The sequence below is a fragment of the Lissotriton helveticus genome, chromosome 5_1 (genome assembly GCF_964261635.1).
Source record: "Lissotriton helveticus chromosome 5_1, aLisHel1.1, whole genome shotgun sequence".
NCBI lineage: Eukaryota > Metazoa > Chordata > Amphibia > Caudata > Salamandridae > Lissotriton > Lissotriton helveticus.
In genome coordinates this window covers 828,011,082-828,027,629 of record NC_136065.1, presented here as the reverse complement: position 1 = coordinate 828,027,629, position 16,548 = coordinate 828,011,082, and the positions used below count along the sequence as shown (strand labels likewise).

General features: G+C 47.6%; 1 protein-coding gene across 1 annotated transcript in view; it reads right to left on the bottom strand.

Moving 5' to 3' along the window:
• OPN4 (opsin 4) overlaps window positions 1–16,548 on the bottom strand; it is a 1,087,721-nt gene that overhangs the window by 92,106 nt on the left and 979,067 nt on the right. The gene's annotated exons all lie outside the window — the stretch shown is intronic.

Sequence of the window (16,548 nt, the reverse complement as noted above, 5' to 3'; positions counted from 1 at the left end):
TTGAATGCATTTATGAGTATAGCATTATTTTATTGCTGTGGGTGATGCACCAGAACACTTTGTGGCCAGTGCACAGTCAACCAGCGTGCGCGTTGGTCAATGTGGCCAGCCGGGTACAGAAAGACATAGCAAAGCTCATGCTGTCTACTCCGACACATGTTGTAGCCACAGTATAGATATTTCATTTGTCTCTCCCGTACAGTGCTTTCTTCAACATTTCCTTAATTTTCCTTGACATTCAAAAAAAGTATTTTTTAAGAAACGCAAATCATTCAACTACCCATTACTTATGACAAACACAATACCAAATAATCTACAAATGTTCTGCCTTGAAAAAGAATTTCTAAACATACAATCGCTAGACATAGCAGCCCTTTGTGAGTCTGCTCTTTATAGGGGCTTTCAAAACAACTGTCTCTGAGGAGAACCACAGTAGGAGATAGCGAAATAATTACGACCATTAAGCACTGATTCAAGGTAAATACACATATAGAGTTAATATCCATACAGATATACTTTACAACTCTGGTGACCTATAAAGAACCATATCACAATGTCACGCTCAAGAGATGATTTCTCACTGTTGCTAATCTCCATGAAGAACCATACATGCTTACAATGGGATTTCAGAATTGCACGTTTCTTATTAAAACAACCTTGAGACTCTGAGAGGCATGAACATATCAGCCAAAACTAAAGCATTTGTAAAACAATAATTCCCAAAATAGGTTTATTGAATTCTAAATCAGGTTGTGTCGCAAGATAACTTTTTAGTAAAGAACACACATGGATCTTCTGCATCCATACAAGAGTCAGTCATAGGGCCTGATTACAAGTACAGGCGCTATTTATCGCACCTGGTAAATAACCATACCATGGGGATCGTTATTTATAGGGTACGATAAATAGCTCCTATAACGAGTTTCTGTGGAACAACAGGGGGATTATGGTGTTTAACGCACCAAAATCCCCATGACACGGTAAATTCCGTATGCTTTTCCCAACTTAAATTTCGACAGGTTTGACCCGCCGAAATTTCAGTTATTAATGCATCCATTAATCACCAGTAGCAGAAAGCTCCTCTTCAGTCTATGTTGAATTCATGCCCCAGTAAGTCACCATATAGGCACTCTGTCACTTATCCTTGCTCTCATACATCCATTCATTTCCCCACTGACTAATTCTTCATTCATTCACTTACACATCCACAATGAAACAGGTGTCTGGACGGAAAAGTCCTCTGCATGATAAAGATGTGTACCCCTGCCCTAAGTGCCCAACTGTACTCTTGTCTGGACCACCGATGCTGTTATTTTTGTCATAGACAAACAAGGATCATGTGTGTGCTCCAGGCCTGTCTCATGGATTGCGATCTGGTTGGACAAGGAGGTACATCCTCATAGTGGTGGAAGGCTGACCTCTTCACTAGGAGTTAAGCAGCATGAGCGCGGTGGTGGCAGCATACCGTGTAGTGATCAGTAGCAGTGAATGGAACCTTTTCAGCCTGTGACGCTGGAGTGAGGCGTACAAGCTCACTCATCATTTTAAAAGTTCCTCTGCTGTGTTCTTAACACACCATTGGCCTACATCAGGTAGATGAGGAGTGATGCCTAGCACAGGAGTGGTGACTCTACGTTGGTTGGTTTATTTCATTCATGAACTCTGGGAATTTCTCAGTTATATGTATAATCTTTAGACACCTCAAAGGCATAAAAAGAGGCGGTCTGTTCATGCTACTTTGCTGGATTCAAATGTTTAAGTGCACTTCTTTAGACAGTTGATCACGGTAGCTAGCTAGTGTAGCGCTATAAAAATATTACCAGATTTTAGTTTTCTGTAAATCAATTAAATGGAGGTATTTGCTTAACTTTCAACAGTAGAGATTGCGCAGTAATTACAAAACTGCTCCTTTAAAGTATACTCTTGTATATACCAACACGCTTTTAAAATAAAACACCTGTCACCAGGGTCAGTCTGGGACAGAAAATGGGCTCGGACACCAAAAAACCATTCTGCAAACATATATGTTTTAAGGCCTGGGCAAAGTGGAAAAGTGCCCAAGGCCCCCACCTTCCAAGGGGCCCATGGTGAAAATTTACTTTTTGCTCTTTCTACTTCTGTCTGTTTCTGTTCCTCAGCCTTTAACATATAATTCAATATTGTTTGGCATCGTGGATATTCAATTAGGAGAAAATGGGTAATAGACTTCATAGCTGTTCCAAACACATGCCACCAAAATATTTTTTGGCCAGGGCCCCCAAAATCCTTACGATGACACGGTCTGCAAATGGGTAGTTTTGAACTTGTAAAGACACACTGTATAGGTGTTGTGCAAAGCATGGGAGACTGCATCAATTTGTAATAATAGTGGTAATATTACGTAAGTGAACAGTGAAAATCTGCTTCCAGACCATAAAACAGGCCCACAAACAGCCAAAAACTGGTCCACACACTGACCAGTCAGACCAGTCCTTCTGGCATTGACAGATTTCCCTATAGGCCAGTGAGGCTCTGCCTGGCATGAGCCTACATGGAAAAGTGGTAATTTGCTTGGATAAATCCTACAATCAGTCAATCATTTGTAGAGCGCACTACTCACCCGTGAGGGTCTCAAGGTGCTGGTGGAGGGGAGAGCTGCTACTGCTCGAACAGCCAGGTCTTGGGAAGTCTCATGAATGTCAGCAGGTCCTGGTTCTGTCGCAGGTGGATGGGGAGGGTGTTTCATGACTCTGGTGGGAGAAAGATCTGCCGACGGTGGTTGTTCGGTGGATACTCGGAACGGTGCGAGCGCGCGGTCAGTGGAGCGAAGCTGGTGGTTGAGAGTGTAGAAGGTGAGTCGTTTCCTGAGGTATGTTGGTCCGCGTCGTGGAGTGCTTTGTGAGAGTTGGTGAGGAGCTTGAAGGTGATCCTCTTGTTGACAGGGAGCCAATGCAGGACTCTCAGGTGGGCAGTGATGTGGCCGTGGTGGGGGATGTCGAGGACGAGGCGTGCGGAGGCGTTCTGTATGCGTTGAAGTCTTTTATGGAGTTTGACCATTGTTCCCGCGTAGAGGGCGTTGCTGTAGTCCAGCCTGCTGGTGATGAGGGCCTGGGTGGCCATCCTTCTGGTTCAAGTGGGTATCCATCTGTAGATCTTGCGAAGCATGCAGAAGGTGTTGAAGCAGGAGGAGGAGACGGCGTTGACTTGCTGGGTCATTGACAGTGATGAGTCCAGGATGAACCCCAGGATGCGTTCATGGTCGGTGGGAGTCGGCGCAGCTCCAAGCGAGGCCGGCCACCAGGAGTCATCACAGGTGGAGGGGGTGGATCCAAGGATGAGGACCTCCGTCTTGTCCGAGTGATGTTTCAGGCGACTGCTCTTCATCCATTCCGCGGCGGTATTCATTCCTTCGTGGAAGTTGATTTTAACGGTGGCTGGGTTCTTGGTGAGGGAGAGGATCAGCTGGGAGTCGTTGGTGTATGAGATGATGTTGAGGTCGTGCGAGCGGACGATGTTGGCGAGCGGTGTCATGTAGAAGTTGAAGAGGGTCGGGCTGAGGTATGATCCTTGGGGTATGCCGCAGGTGATCTTGGTGGCTTCGGATCGGAATGGAGGAAGGCAGACTCTCTGGGTTCTGTCGTGAGGAAGGAGGTGATCCAGTTCAGGGCTTTGTTGTGGATCCCGGCGTTGTGGAGGCGTGTGGGTAGGGTGTGGTGGCAGATGGTGTCGAAGGCGGCCGAGAGGTCTAGGTGAATGAGGGCCGCGGTTTCGCTGTTGTCCAGCATGGTCCTGATGTCGTCGGTGGCGGCGATGAAGGCGGTTTTGGTGCTGTGGTTGCTGCAGAATCCGGATAAGGATGAGTTCAGGGTGTTGTTCTCTTCGAGGGGGCGGGTCAGTTGTTTGTTGACGATCTTCTCGATGACTTTCGCCGGGAACGGGAGCAGGGAGATGGGCTGGAAGTTCTTGAGGTCCTTTGGGTCTGCCTTGGGTTTCTTGATCTCGGCGTGTTTCCAGCTCTCCGGGTAGATGGCGGTCTCAAAGGAGCTGTTGAAGATCTTTCAGAGTTGGGGTGCGATGATGGAGCTCACTTTGGTGAAGATGTGGTGAGGGCAGGGGTTTGACAGTGAGCTGGAGTATATGGTGTTCAAGGTTTTGATGGTGTCTTCATCAATGACGAGATTCCAGGGGAGCAGGAGGCTGGTGTGGCTGGGGGGTGGAGAGTCTGGGGTGTCGGCGGCAGTCGGGGGGGTCTGAGTGTTGAAGCTGTCGTGGATGTCTGTGATGTTCCGGTGGATGAAGGTGGCTAGAGAGTCACAGAGGTCTTGTGACGGCAGGATGTCGTTAGAGCTGGAGCTGGGGTTGGCAAGTTCCGTCACGATGTTGAAGAGCTCTTTGCTGTTATGGGCGTTGTTGTCGATGCGTCCCTTGAATGAGGTCCTTTTGGAGGTTCGGATGAGTTGGTGCTGCCTGCAGCTGGCGTTCCTGAGGGCTGCGTGGTTGTATGGTGTTTTTTCGTGGTGCCACTTCTTCTCGAGTCTTCGGCATGTCTGCTTGGATGCCTGGAGGTTGGTGGTGAACCAGATGGCCCTTCTGTCGGTGCGTCTGTTTGAGGGTTTCTTGATCGGGCGAGAGTGTTGGCGCAGTCGTCGATCCATTGCCTAAGCTTACGGGCGGCTGTGTCGGTGTGGTCGGCTGGTGGGTCTTGGGCGAGGGTGGTGATTAGCTGGTCTTCGGTGACCTTGTTCCAGCTGCGGTGGGAGATTCATTAAGGGTGGTTGTGTGCGATGTTTTTCTCGAAGGAGAAGTGGATGCAGCGGTGGTCGGTGCAGTGGAGTTCGGTGGTGTGGCTGAAGGTGATGTGATTGCTGGCGGAAAAGATGGGGTCGAGCGGGTGTCCAGCAGAGTGGGTGGGTGTTGTGGTGAGCTGTTTGAGTCAGAGGTTGGCGAGGTTGTTGAGAAGGGCGGTGGAGTTGCTGTCGTTGGCATTCTCAAAGTGGAAGTTCAGGTCTCCGAGGAGGATATAGTCTGTGGAGGCCAGGGTGTGCGAGCTGGACGATGTCCGTGATGGAGTCGCTGAACTGTAGCGGGGTCTGGGGGGGTCTGTAGACAAGGGTTCCTCTGAGGGTGGTGTTGGGATAGGTGTGGATCTGGAAGTGTAGGTGTTTGGCAGTGCTGAGGGTGTCTTCGGTGCTTGTCAAGATTCTGAGGGTATTCTTGTGGACGATGGCGATTCCTCCTCCTGGTCTGTTGGTGTGGTCCCTGCGGGTGATCTTGTAGCCATCCGGGATGGCTATGGTAATGTCAGGCGCCGATGAAGGGTTCAACCAGGTCTCTGTCAGGAATGCGACGTCCGGGGAGGATGAGTCGAGAAGGGCCCAGAGTTTGACAGCGTGTTTGAGGACAGAGCGGGTGTTGAGTAGTATGCATCTGCGGTGGTTGTGGTCTGCCCTGGTGGCAGGAGCAGAGCGTGCAGGTCTTCGCTGCCTGGTGAAGCTGCAGTTTCGGCTGGTGAAAGGTCCGTGGTGAGCTGCGGGGTGGCCTGGAAGCTGTTGTTTGTTCGGCCGGGGTTGAGTACGTGGAGGAGGTTGGCTTTGTAGCAGTGTCGGGTGTCGTGGCTCTTGCGGGGTTCTGGGGGATTGGCGCTGGGCGCGGTCCAGGCGCGGATGGGCGCAGATGGGCTTGCCTTAGGCACACCTTCGGTGCGTCCGCTGTGCGACCGCGCAGCGGCTGCCATAAGAAGGGGAGGTGGGAGGGAGGAGCAGCTGGGAGGTGGGAGCGGGGATCGAATGGGAGAGCAAGGGGGGCAGGGATGCAGGGGACGCAGCGGCGGGAAGGGGAAGTGGCAAGATGCCAAAATCGAAACAGGGACATGCAAAGTGGGCCCCAAAATGCTCGCTATCGCCTACAAGCTTGCTAATAGGGTGATGAAATTATCGCCGCTTCTCGGCCGAAAACGGCTGCAAAAGTGGTGATAATTTCATATCGCCCGCCTTGCTAATATGTCCCTGAATTTTCTCAAACTTGAATGGCACAAATTTTTGAGTGAATGAAGATTCTACTTGATCTCAAACTTTTGCGGCAGTCATAGTTTGAGAGTCGAGATTCTTAAGGCCTGAAGTAGAACTTGACGGACGAGTTGCTCCGTCTTGGATTTATATTTCGGTGGACGAGATTTCCGTCACTGGTGTGACGGAGTAACCCCACCTGCAGAGTTATAAATCAGGCCCTTGAGTAATCACTTGCAAAGCAGTGTCTTTCCTTTTCTCTGCTGAGGGCAGCTACAAAGGATTCCTCTGGTAACCCCGTGTGCACAGGGCAGAGTACCCCTGAAGGAAGCATGCTGAACGAATAATCTAGAAGGATGGGTTGGAAAAAAGTAATTTTGAGTTTTCGGGGCCAGTTTTTTGTGTGGAAAGGAAGAGTACGTTTAAAGTTTGAATGGGCACTGCAGTACAATTGTTTAGATGGAGTGTGCAGATAAATTAAAACTGTTGCTATGTGCTTGGTATTTTTTGGTCTGGCGTTAGGAATGACCTTATGATTTTACTAAAATTATATGTATACTTAACGTAGAGGGTCTTTCGGCCTGCCCTCTTCATCCATTAGTTTGTAATTGTGTAATTCATATGTTTCCCTCACCAACTATAACATGCAGGATTTTGGAGGTAGATCAGCCCTCTTCAGCTATTGTTTAACTTCATTGTGAGTGACTGCATTTTTCCCTTTAACATGGAGCACATCCACATGCGAATTAATTCCTTTCATTGCCAGGGGGTCCTATGCTAAACTGTGCTTTTAGAGATTAAGAAAATATTTTTCCTTTTAGCCATTTTTTGGGGTGAATTTACAAATGGCCAGCACCTTACTCAGCAATAACGTTTTGCAAAAATCATAGCAAAATAAGCACTGACAAAGCCAAAAATCTGGAAGTCAACACCAGATGTGTTGGCCTTGCCAATGGTTGCTTATAGTGACGTAGGGAAAGATTTACATTTTGCGTCTGGTATTCTGTGTTGCCAATGTTTACTTCCACTAAGCGACAAGGAGCTTTGCAAATAGTTTGCTTTGCATTATTTTTTTTTAATGTGGTGCAATTAATTGGTTCTGCAATAGTTGAGTTTAAAGGAATGTTAAGTGGATTGACACTAACAAGAAGTCATATTTAAAAGCAAACAATTAAAACTTGCTTATTTAACGGCATGATTAGTTCTTCAAACAATTTTTTTTCAATGCATTCTGGGATTTCATACTGCAAAGAATACAAACAGGATAGAAAACTCTACTCAGGCACATGCACCACCAAAGGCAGTTCTGGAGTTTTAGCTAATATCATATGGCATGCTGGCCTTGTCTACTCATACCTCTAAATGCATCAGCAAGAATGTAGGTTTCAGAAGTGTTGTTGCTTATAAATTCAGGAATGTCTGACATAGTTACATAAGACATAACTAAAGTTGTTATGTGGCTATTCAGTAAGTTGTGGCACGTAAAGGTAAGAACATCCTATTTCAAGGACGTCGAATGTGAGACTGCATTGCTTTTTTGAAGTATTTTGACTGGGATTGTTATCACTTTTATTCAAGTGCGTGCCTTACAAGCTCAGGCTTTACATTTGTATGCACTCTGTGCAATCTTAGCAGACTAAACAGTGTTTGCACGTGCCCTGTGGCCACAAGTAAGACAAGCTGAAACTATTTGCTGTCAAATATGACTTCTTGTTAGTGTCAAACATCAAATAGCTTCAAAGAACCATGGTCCAATTTTTACAGCTCATTTAGAACCTCAGTGGAGTAAAATACTGCTGCAGAGCGTAGTGGAATAGATTTTTAAAAAATGATGTCTGATATCAAAGCAATTGTGTCGGTGGAAGCCAGAATTTTGGATGGGGGTCTGTCAAAACCCCTTTCAGAGGGCCACGGGACACAGGGGCTACTGGGCACAACCGTGGTGGTTGAGGCCTTTTACTCCTGATGTCTTGGGACCTGACTTACTATGGATATTGAGCATTTTGGCCAAGTACCCCTTCTGTTTTGGGACTCTCAGTGGTACCTGTGGACAAGCAGTTAAAGGCTCCCTTGGGGTTGGGGAAGTGTAGATACAGATTAGTAAACACGAATCATAACTCATAGCGCACACAGTAATGTCAATAAATCAATGTTCAGTCAAATACTTTCCTATTTCTAACTGTACACAGGCAGGGGAATAACGATATTCGTTAGCAACAACATAATGACCTTGAGGTCGGGCTCTAGTGTGTGTCAGGAAAATCCCCATCCCATCTTCTTATTTGTAATGTGGTTGGGGTTAAGCCGCATCCAAAGGTGACTGCTTCCAGGAATGTTCACTAGTAGGCCGTATTCAAGAGTTCCCCTTTTACTCTGAGGAGTTAGTTCAAAGTGTCTAGGGTGCAGCAGAGCAGCACAATCTGCAGCGAGTTCCCAGGGCCCAGCAGGCCTGATTCAAGTCTTACCCACTTCTGCAGCATGAAAGCGTTCAGCATGTCAGTGAGTGTCCTGACCGTGGGCCCTCGCAAGTTCTGATACTGTTTGCAAAGTAATGCTGTTTGCTGTATATGCGGCAGCCCCCAGCACTCGCAGCAGGATCGCTCCAGAGAGGCACTGCCAGCTTTCCCCAGTGATTGGAGATCTTCCCAGTCTGTGCAGGTGAGGTAAGTCAGTCTTTACCACAAAGATAAGGGTTTTGAGTAGTTGGTCTTCCAGCTCATGTCTGTAGCCCAGTCAGGGTGTAACTTTTTCCTCAGCGTCCGGCAAGGTCCTCAGAGGTTGAACAAGGTCAGATCTAGATGCGCTGGGCTTAACTCGCTGGTCGAATCCTCTCTCTGCAATAGCCCAAACTCTTGGCAACTTAGTACTGGCAGCCCCTCCTAGCAGCTGTACCTCCAGACACAATGCAGACTCCTCCAGTGCAATCGCCCACAATGTGGGGGCCCTTCTATGCATGCGGGGTCTCTGCAGTGGCATTCACGAGTCCTGGCGCGCTGGTCACAAAATTACTTCAAAAGTGCCCCATGTGGCATATGAGGCCACCACAATGAGGCAGTAATGGTTTGGCACTCCCCCCACATCACCAATATACAGCTTAGTCCTCAGCTGCCCTCTCCTGGCATAGGGGTTCACTAAATCAATCCTGCACTTGGGCAGTGATCAGATCAGTGCACAGCCTTATCTTCAAACATCACACAGGGAGTCCTCTCGGGAGAGCTCCCCACTGGACCTTACTTTCTACAATGCTCTCCTCTTCCTCACAGGGCACACTGTTCTTGGCAAGCAGGCATGCACTGGTGCTACAGCCTCCGGGGCATGTGGTCTTGGTTTCCTGGGTCATGTTTCCTCAACAAGCAGAGGGTATAGCAGGCCTTGGCCCACAGTCATGGTCACAGGTAGAAGTCTTGCAGAGCTTCCCCTTCTCACACCACCCATCTGGGTGCTTGCAATTGAAAGATTTGGAGTTTCAACCTCCCCTTCGTATGTCCATTTCCAGACACTAAAGGTGATTTTGGGACTGAGTCTTTGATGCTTTATGTGGTGGATCTGCTTCTTTTGAAGTGTGCACTTTTCTCTAACTACTTCCACTGTCTGTCACAGAGGGAAATAATTGAAAGCTGATAGTGCCACAAGAGGGGCCATGGGAGTGACTAGAGTTCACACCTGAATGTTAGCCACCTTGACATGTGCATCAAAAGTTTAATTCTGGGCTCCAGGCCCCACTCTTTATGATTTCCTTATAGGTCCCATCTACTTCCTGAGAAATGTCCAGGCCCCTTCTTTGTGATCTATCACTGAATCAAAGAGCACCCATTTGACGTGGCGCTAGAGGGCGCACTGTGGGATCACTGGCTAATCAAGCAGCTCTGCCGGACGGCCCATACATTGCTGAAATTAACGATATTACAGCTACAGATCATGATGCTAAAATAGAAAATCGGTCGGCGGAAGGTCAGCGGCGCACAATGGTGTGGACTTAAAGCCCGACCTAAAAGCGAAATGGGAGAAATTTGAACTAGAAGGGACGCTGATGATCGAATACGGAGCAGGCAAGATGGCGGCTGCCCGGGGACAAACGATGTGACTAGCGTCCGAAACCCCCGTGAAACCCATGCACGGAAAGACTGGTGCCGGAATGCTGATTTGCACTGCTATCCTGAGACGAGACGTGTGAGTGAACTATACATACTGCTGATCTGGCCGAGCAACAGCATACTAGTACCTTTCATGAGCGCTACCCCAAAATGGCGGCTCCCAGGCGACTTGTTGTCCCCGGCCCGACTCCATGTACACATCTCATCATCATGGCAGCAGAAATTGAGCAACTGGGGTACGATGTGACACATTTGCTGGTGTAAGCGCAGCGAAGGCAGAGATAACGGAGAAAAGATACGGACAAATGCAACCAAGAACGAGTAAAGGCGCGAAAAACACTCGCAAAGATGGCTGCGCCCAGGGATGACTAACGGTTTACAAGCGCCGTGTTTGTACCTGCAGATCTGGCCGAATTAGAGTCATAACAGCGCGCCAAAGGTTTATCTGCTGTGTTTCTCTGGAGCAGTATATGCGATCACTGTGCTGGGGGGGGGGTGCAAAGCGGCGCTGAAGGTGCGTTGTAGCTGTGATGCACGCGCGAAAAATAACGTGCTTGCGCTGAAGGGAGCATAGAAGGGGGACGCTGCTGAGTGCGATTGTGTCTGGCCAGGCTCCGAGCAAGAATTGATGAACAATCACTACCAACACTGAGGATAAGTCAGCCCAGTAACGGAGCACACAACACGTGAGATGCACCTACGAGGGAATATGACGGCAACACTCGCTTGACACCAATAACGTGAGTAGCGCACTATAACTCATCTCAGGCGCATTCCGAAAAGGGGGCATCACCACTGCGTAAAATAACGGGATAACTTGTGGTGGTGGTGGTTACCGGTGGCGTATACGGCATTGAAGAGGCTCCAGGTTTGCACAGTCAACGAGAGGTGGCGGACATTTCTAAATACATGTGCCGAAAAACGTGTCGGGGAGTATTAGCGACATATATGGATGCCAGCACATTTTGATTGCACACCCTGGGCATTGTATAAGCATATATTGTAGAAGAAGTTCACGTAGTAATTACCCAATCACCGCCATAATACCCTCGGCTTACAAGTGGCGCATGTCAACGGCCAGAATTTCAAACGGACATCCAGAGGATAACGACGCGGGACACCCGTAATTACGGGTGCCACAGGCCCTGTGGCTGACACTATACCAGACATTGCCCTGCATCTCATTGCTATTCGCTGAGGCGTACATTCTATACTACAATTGGAGTTCGGTAGTGTCCATAAGCGCCGCCGCAAAATCACGTAAAGTGGTAGCGTATCATCAAAATGGGGAAACCTGACAAGCAACAGCCCAAACTTAACTTTGACCAACGAAGGCCGACCAGAGGGTTGCACCCAAACTCAGATACTGAGGCGGAAACAGAATACTCGCCACCCAAGGGTATGGAGGCTATGCTGAAGGCAATACAGAGTAGCCTGCAAGATGTGCACGGCAAGCTGGACCATCTAACAACACGCATGGACACCATGGCAGCAAAAGTAGATCGACATGGCGAACGTCTGGATGAAGCAGAGACCCGGATATCTGCAGTTGAGGATGAAGCGCATGCAAGCACATCTAAATGCACAGGCTTCGAGTAGATCCTAGAGGTGATACGATCTAAGTCAGAAGATTTAGAAGCGAGATCGCGCCGCAACAACGTGCGCATAGCGGGCGTACCGGAATCAACGAACATAGGCAACATGGAGACATATGTGGAAGAAATGTGCCTCACCCTGTTTGGCAAAGAGAAATTATCCCACGTATTCATTGTTGAAAGGGCACATAGAACATTGGCACCGCGACCACCACCAGGTACTCCACCAAGACCAATAGTGGCTCGCATATTAAATTACCGTGATAGAGACGCAATATTACGGATGGCACGGGAGCAGAGAGATCTTCAATTCCAGAACAACAAACTTGAATTCTATCCTGACTACAGGCAGGCAGTCCAACAAGCCCGAAGAGAATTTAACGGAGCCAAGGCGAAACTGCGCGAACTACACATAGAATATGCCATGCTCTATCCGGCATGACTGGAAGTGACTTGGGAAGGTAAATCTACACTACTCATCACTCCTAAAGCGGCGAACGACTTCATAAAGAAAATTGTTAATCATCGTAAAGACTGTCAGCGACAACAACAGGCCCTAGATGAAGACTGATTGCAAGCAGCGACGATGAAATACTTTTGGTATCATTTGGGGTAAGAGACGACTAAATAGAGGGAGTTGACACCCCCTCCCCAATTACACCGATCACAGAAAGAAGCTGGCGAAATATCTGTTGGTAAGTCTTGGCTGAACTTAATTATTGACTATCAGGGAATAAGTCAACCCTACTATTGCGATACTTGGGGTGTTTGAACTAGTTAATGTACACACCATAGTATGGACAAAGAGCATACTAAGATATGAACACAGCATCAGAACTTTTTCGTTGTGGGGAAATGATGGCAGGATGCCTAAAACAGGGCTGAGGAACTGTGACGTGAAAGTTGATCATGTCAAGGACAATGAGAATTACCTGTCACATGTTTAGACACTGCTAAGGAATGATGCCCTCTGTTTGATAAGGGGGAGGGAAGGATTAACGTTGGTACAATGTGGTGTAAATCAGCCAGAAATTACATGTTGTTCTACACGTGTGCCCATGTGTCTGGTTATGACAGCGAAACCTCGACCTATTTGTGAGGGCAAGACATAGTGAAATGGGCTCCGCAGATATATATAGTTAAGAGAACATACTCATGACGTAATCGCGAAATGGGAACGCATTAAGGTTAATATGCTTATCAAGAAGGATAGATCCTGGAACACTATGCCATACTGTTATTTCATTATAATTGTCTGCACAGGAACACAAATACTATGTTGGTATGAAGGAGCGGACACAACCGCTGATAGGGGCAGATAAGGACACCTTGTTGAACGAAGCAATTGGACCTAATGTACTATGCCGCTGACACATACCGGTGCAATATGCGCAGCAATGGTTTAGTAGCTGTATAAGAAAATATGTCCGTCCACATCCGCTAGATCGGATGGAGATGTGTAGTCCAGGCGGACCCCCTAATGGGTGATCCCCGACACAGTTACATGCAATTGGGGTGTTCATTGAGGGTATGGCATCAGCAGGATTGGGCTGCTGTTGTGGGGTGGGGGGGAAGGGGGGATTGTTGTTTTTAGTTTTGGATCAGACTACTTGAAATGCATTGCCTACATCCAACCAAGGTACGACTGTTATTGTATACGCAACAACCTACTGCATTGTGACTGTTATGCACCATGGGTACTTCCCCTAACTAGGAATAGGGATGGATATAATGGTTTGTGGCAACTCATATGGCCGGGCCTAAGCAACCAAAGCTAGCGTTAAATTTCCTATCATGGAATATTAGGGGGTACACCAATCCCCAAAAAATTCATCAAATATTCGCATGTTTAGATAGATGGCGAATTGACATTGTTATGTTTCAAGAAACACATGAGGCTCCACATTCGCATGCACAGGTGGGGAGAAGATGGGCTGAATCAATGCACTGCTCAAGATATTAATCTTATGCCAGAGGTGTCTCTATATTAGTTAAAAAGGGCACAAACTTCAAAGTAGACCCGACTACACTGGATGCAAGTGGACGATATGTGATTGTGAGGGGTAGATTGCGGGGCAGGCAAATAACACTGATCAACACATACGGACCAAACACAGATGCACCGGAGTTTTTCCAGGAAGTATGGCAACACCTAGGTGCGGGAACTGATCAAATAATGCTATGGGGAGGCGATTTAAATATAGCGTTAGACGACAGGCTAGACAGGTCGGGAAACACGACAGAACACCACACACAAGCCAGAACCAAATTACTGGATATCATGTGCGATCTATCCATGAAAGACATTTGGAGAGAACGTTACCCGGGGGTTAGTGAAGCGACACACACGTCAGCGGCACATGGAAGCTGGTCGCGAATAGACTACTGGTTAGGGTCGGCTGACATATTATTATGGACACGTGCAATCACACATATGCCCAAAACTCTGTCAGACCACAATCCCGTAAAAATATCATTGAATATCCCGGATTATGTACCTCCGCCATACAGCTGGCGGTTTAATGCCATGGCGCTTACTGATCCCCTATATGTAGATACCATCGGAAAAGCAATCAAGGAATACTTCCAAATAAATGAAGAAACCACGGAGGACGCTGGACTTCTATGGGAAGCGTTCAAAGGCAACAATACGTGGGGTTTGCATAAGCACAACGGCATGGATTTTAAAAGACATCAGAACACAACTATCACGATGCGAATCCACACTCCGTGCATTAGAACGTAAATATGAATTAACGCCAAATCCTTCCATACTGAGCGACATTAGAAACACACTAACTAAACATCAAACATTTGCAGCAGACGAAATCAAGTATTTAAGTAAAAGACATGTGGCTAGATCATATGGTGAGGGCGGTCGGCCTGGGAGAGCGCTAGCGTCTAAAATATGTACTGGACACAAATAACACGTGATCACACAGACTATTGGGGCGGACGGAGTAACACACACTGATCAAGCGGGCATCCTACAGAGCTTCGTGCATAGCTACAAGGACTTATACACATCACGTCCGGTTGCCACACAACAAGAGACACTAAATTATCTGGATGATATCGCTTTCGCTTGGCTGTCTGACAATCAAAGGCAATATCTAGCCCAACTGTTATCGTAGAGGAAGTAACGGAAGTAATACCATCACTACCGAACGGAAAGGCGCCAGGACCGGACGGATTCACGTGTGAATTCTACAAAACATTTAGCGATTCACTGGCACCACATCTGGTGGCCATGTTTGGAGACGCGCACGAGGCTCAGATACTTCCGGCCACGCTGCGCGAAGCAATGATAAAAGCATTGTTGAAGCCGGGTAAAGATCCTGACACATGCAACTCCTATCGACCCCTATCTCTGATAAATGTGGACTCCAAAATACTCGCTAAAGTTCTTGCCACACGTCTGCAACCACTTATGCCTACCCTAGTCCTCCCGGACCAATCGGGATTTATACCCTCTAGAAATACCGCGCACAACACGAGAACACTCTTTGCAACAGCACATTACCTAACTCCGACCACAAAAGCCACAGCGATTATGCTGGATGCTGCGAAAGCGTTTGATTCCATTGAATGGTCCTATCTAATCACGATTCTTCACAGAATGGGCTTCCCTCGTATATTTATTCAGTGGGTACAGTTACTATACACTGGGCCCTCAGCTAGGATTAAGATCAACGGTTACGTGTCAGAGGCCATTAACATAGAGAGAGGGACGAGGCAAGGATGTCCTCTGTCCCCTCTACTGTTCGCACTGGCACTGGAGCCCCTGGCCTGCATAGTGAGGCAGAAACATCACCACTTGGCACTTCAATTTCCAAGCAGACCTTTGCATATCTCATTATATGCAGATGACATGCTACTTTACGTCAGAGACTCGGCCATTAATTTAGACCCACTCTTACGAGCATACATCAGATTTGGGGGATATTCGGAGCTTCAAATTAATTGGGACAAATCATCTATATTCCCACTAACAGACTCCACACGACAGCACACAACTGAATACCCACTAGAATGGCAGACGGTCCCCATAAGATATCTGGGCATATGGTTTCACCGCGACCCTGAGGTGGTTATCAGAACTAACTATGGTAGGACAATAGATGCTCTCGAGGACAGAGTCAACAGATGGATCCAACTCCCACTGTCACTAGCTGACAGGATGGCGATCGTGAAGATGGTTGTGCTCCCTAAGATTCTCTATCTTTTCAATAATATTCCAATCCAGCCTCCGAGAGAGGTATTCAAACGTATAACCGCAATGGTGTTGAAATTGATATGGGCAGGCAAAAAGGCGCGCATCAAATTAGATACACTAACATTGCCAATTAACAAAGGGGGATGGGGCGTACCGGACTTCTGGTTATATTACTTATGCGCTCAGGCCCAATATGCCACACACTGGTACCACAAAACTCCGTACCTAACTCATGTAGCGGTGGAAGAGGGAGACGCGGCACCGGTCCCATTAGACTCCATTATTACACATATTAGGCCTCCACTTCATAACAATGACATAAACACGATAGACGCTACAAACTCGGCTTGGAGAAGTCTGGGCCAAATGATGCACAAACTACCACTCTATGCTCCGGCGCTACCCCTTCATCACCACCCGAATTTATCTGTCACAAGTGAGGAGGTGGGCATGAACATTTTAAAACAGGTGGGACTGTGTAACATGGGAGACATCTATAAAGACGGTGCCTTTATCACAGAGCAGAACTTGGCCTTTATACAAAACCCGACACTGCTTTTCCGCTTCACGTTCCATAGACTTAAGGGGGCGTTAAAAAAACATTACCCAACCATCCCAGACGAACCGCCAACTATGGATACCCTGCAACTGTTGATCAC